The 4,571-nt window shown below is 38.3% G+C and overlaps 1 pseudogene; it reads right to left on the bottom strand.

Moving 5' to 3' along the window:
- Nucleotides 1–853: 853 nt before the first annotated feature.
- On the bottom strand, nt 854–972 carry LOC145291882 (5S ribosomal RNA; annotated as a pseudogene).
- Nucleotides 973–4,571: the final 3,599 nt, after the last annotated feature.

Here is a 4,571-nt window from a genome sequence, read left to right as displayed (position 1 = left end):
GATCGGACTTTAAATGGGAGTGGAATGCTAAAAATAAAACAGATTGGGGTGGGAACGGCTAATGTCCTCCAAAGAATCAACGTGATAGGGGTTTGTTCGGTCTCAAAGCCATTTTACTAGTGAATTCCAATATTTTTCCCGATTTCAATACAATCACCGATTCTGATTCTTTTGAAATCTTTAAATATTTAGATATAAAGTTGTTGTTTTTTTTTTTGGGAGGGGGAGCTCAGAATCGGATTACTTTAAATACCAGTGTAATATATGCAAATATTTTTGGAAACGTAAATATAGACTTGTTATTTATAGATTTTAGTTTTACAGGTGTTCAAAATATATAAATATTTATTATTTTATCATTAGTAACAGTAATGGAGTATTAAGTTTTAAACAAAGACAAAAATCAAACAAAAGAATTGTTTTTGTGGCATCGGAAAATAGGTAAAAAATTTTCAGATTCCGATACAACAAAATTTTCAGATTCCTGATTTCGATTTCAATTCTTGTCTCTACTCTATTATTATTTTCATGACAAGTGCTCGTCTGAGCTCCAATCTATGGTTCCCCCCCCCTTGCCAAACTTTCACAAAGGACACTCGGCTAGCTAAAACCACTATCAATAATTTCCCTGCACTCTCTATCAGTGCCTAAATCCAAATGTTGATTCCATGAACAAAGCTTTTTTCCTAGAACTGCTTATGTGCTATTCAGGTTTAACCGGCTTCCTCTGGAGGAGGAAGTTTCATGGGAGTATAACATTCACAAGCGGTCCCTAGTTGCCTATATATCCCTGTCAGGGGAGATGACGATGTTAGGCTTTTGCAATTCTTGCAGGGAGGTGTCAACATCCTCCTAGATACAGCTCCTGGAATTCCCAAATTGGTCACCCATTTTAGTAATGACCAGGCTCAACGTTGCTTAACTTCAGTGATCTGATGGGAACTAGTGTGTCAACATGATTATGCTGTATTTTCTTAGAACTGCCCGCCTGTGGAACAAAATTATTGGTTTTTAGTTAAAACAACGTTAGAATAAATTATTTGTAAGTATCTATTCCATATTTTCCCAGAAAGAATAGTTTTGCATGTGTCTAATAAAAGACGTGGATTCCATGAACAAAGTTTCTTTTCTAGAATTGCCCGTCTGTGAACCTCTGTTCCATTGGTCTGCTTCCCAGCTGACTACAATATTGTCATCTTCAAGTCCAATGTAAACAAGTTTTTGTTGAACCGTCCTTTTAAATAATCAAATCATACCAAATTTCCACTGCTAGTGATTACTATGCTATTGTCCCAATGGCTACCGTACACACAGTAACTCTTATCCTCAAGTGGTCTCCAGGCCTTGATAAGTGGTACCCCCCCCCCTTTGTAAAAAGAATGAATAAATAAATAAAATAAAAAATAAAAATAAATCGACCCAACACTAGTTATTTTCTCTTTTTGAAGAGGGGGCTGACGCTCATTTGTGAGAAAATTCTTTTTTTTTTATGTAGGATCAGAGTAATCCTGTTCAAGGATTGAGATCCCTACCATTTTACTACAAGGGAGGGTAGCAAATCCGATCTTTCGAAAAGGATCAAAGTGTAGTATCGTATGATATGAGTGATCTCTCAAAGGAAATTAGCTGCTTCTTTCAAGGGCAGTGAAAGTTTCCCATCTACTTGCCTCCTCACAAAAACAGAATTAGACACAAGGTCTGGTTTTAATGTAGGGAAAATCTAGCTCCCCAAAAAGATCTGTAATAATAGGCGTTGATGAAGTGTCCAGTGTATAAGTCTATAACAGTCGAAACTTACTACAATCACAGGCAGGAGCTAATTCTCGCGGCTCGAGATTTGAAATCAATTTTCTCCCTGGCTTGTCCAATCAAAAGGCAGCTCTCAATCATGGTACTGAATGTATAAAAAAGTAAAACCAAGAACGCTCTCCCTCTTACTTTCTTTCCTCCTGGCCCTGCTGAGCAGCAGACTTCATCTCAGCCTTTGGCCTCAGGCCTAATGTGAGTATGACTAGCCAACATGGCTATCATCAAAACTTGCTGCCACGTGCATTTCACACACATACTCTTTCCTACCACGAGACACTAACCTTTTGTCCCATCTCTACTATTGAATGCATGCTCCTACAAACGTAAACACATTAAACATTTTTCTCTCTCTCTCTCTTTCAATAGGGCTGATCTATATCTAACCGTCGGGTATCTAATCTACGTTCCCACATCAGAAACTGTTTTCACGACTACTATAAATACAAGCGCACACGAACACTTAACTCTCCTACTAATCCATTTCTCTCTTGTACACGCTACTAACAAAGATGACAAATAAAGTTGCTTTTGAATATAGAATGAAACTCCATTTCGTTGTTTCTTATTCTATAAGTCTTATTAGATAAGGAGAAAACAAAACGGTTACCATTAGCTTTATTATAAAGACAAACTCGTCTACATTTTAAATTAGTTTTATTCGTACATAAATCCACTAACGAAATGGCCAGGATTTGAAAGAGTCGTATAGATAGAAAGTTAAAGCGTTATGAGTCAATGCGTGTGCATACATCCGTACTGTTGGTTGAGTTTTGTGCAACAGACTAGGACTCCTACAATGGTTAAGTAAGTAGAAATAAGCTAGTATATAGATTTAGAAACGGGTTCCATTTTGGTTGACAAAGTCTGTTTTGGAAAGGAGTCACACTAAAGATATAAAGCTAATGAGTACTTCCTACACATGTGACACATGGCAGGATTTATCACCAGATTATGATGTCAAACGAAAAAATTAAGTCAGAGTTTGTTCTTGAAAGTGAGAGAACACGTACGTGTTTTAAAATGTAGCCACCGAATTGCAAGACTCCCCTTCACCAAACGGTCCTGGATATGACCTAAAACTATATCCGATGGTGAGGCCCCAGCTTGCGGGCCTTGGAAAGTGTGGAGCCACCCTTTAATTGCCATTGCTCCCAGGCCCACTCTGACTCGGAGTGGTAGTACCTGTTAGGGTCCCAACTATGGGTTAAATAGAATCTGACTTAAAAAAAAACAAATATACTCCATTAAAAATCGTTCCTCAAAATAACTAGATTCGGCATTAAATAACCTGAAAAAGGTTGATATGCCGTAAAACAAAAACAACCAAACAACCAAACCCCCTCATCAAGAAGAAGGGCTATACAGAGAAGTTAGCGACGCGTTTCCGAACCATTGTGTCAAAGTCCAGTAAACTTGACTGCATCAAAAAAACACAGAAGACCCCGTGTTTCTATTATTGCGTGAATGAAGAACATTTCCTTTGCAGGGAGGGGTCGTCGGGTGAGGAAAACAGTAGTGCAGCCGTAAGTCAACTCGAGAGATTTATGTCACGCAAGGGATACACGGCCACGAAGGAACAAAGAAAGACAGACCAAGGTATTTTTTTTTACAAAGGAGTCACCACTTATCAAGGCGCAGAGGCCACTCGAGGATAAAGGTTAATGAGTGTACAGTAGTCAATGGATCAATATCATAGTCATCATTAGTAGTGGAAATTTGGTAAATCGAATTACTTAAGGGGACGACTTATCTAGAACTTTTTCACGTCGGACTTGAAGACGATCATATTTTTGGCAGCTGGAAAGTAGGAAAACTGAAAAGAGTTCCACAGGTGTGCAGTTCTAAGAAAGAGGCTTTGTTTATTTTATTTATTTATTTTTTTTTACATAGGCATCACCACTTATCAAGGCCAAGAGGTCACTCGAGGATAAGAATTAAAGAGTATACAGTAGAAATTGGACAATATAGTAACCGTTAGTAATGGAGATTCGGTAAATCTTAAATTATGGAATCTATGTATAGGTTTAGGCAAAGATAAAGAGTGGGGGGAAATTATTGATAGTGGTTTCAATTAGACGATTGTTTTTCATGAATGTTTGGCAGGTGGGGGGTACAGACAAGCACTTGCCATGAAAATAATGCTAAAGTAGGCTCGCAACGTCTCTTCTGTGAGAAAGAAGTTGCAAGGAAGAGAAAAAAGCATCTCCACTAGTTTACGAAGTCTATTTTGAACTCTGTCAAGGCAAGATAAGCTGCTTCTAGCACTTCCTGCCCAGATGTGGCAACAATACTCTATCCTTGGACGTACTTGGCCCTTATAGAGGTAGAGAATTGCATCGGCAGTGAGATATCTACTGGAGTGGTTGAATGATCCCACCATTTTTTTCAGCAATCTTAACAATGGATCGGATGTATGTGTTCCAATTGAGATCAGGAGTAAAAGACAGACCCAGAAGCTTGTCAAAATATGGAGCTTCCCCAAGATGAGAGTCATTCATTTCAATTGATGCCAGCTAAGAATCAGAGATAGAAGCTTGGTTTTAGATGCATTAAAATTAACCAGCCACCTATTTCCCCATTGCACCAGGTGCTCAAGATCAGAGGAGAGAGAATCAGAGAAAACTTGGCCATTTATTTGATAATCAATTCAAGCTATGCTTAGATCCATTTGTCTCTTCCTACAATCTTCAGAGATGGTCTTATTAATCAACTACTAGTCCTTGCTACTTAAGTACTTCCTCCTACATCCTGTTTGCTCTTTT

The sequence above is a fragment of the Euprymna scolopes genome, chromosome 12, assembly GCF_053919585.1.
Source record: "Euprymna scolopes isolate OS-2025 chromosome 12, ASM5391958v1, whole genome shotgun sequence".
Taxonomy (NCBI): domain Eukaryota; kingdom Metazoa; phylum Mollusca; class Cephalopoda; order Sepiida; family Sepiolidae; genus Euprymna; species Euprymna scolopes.
This window is presented reverse-complemented; position numbering and strand designations above follow the sequence as displayed.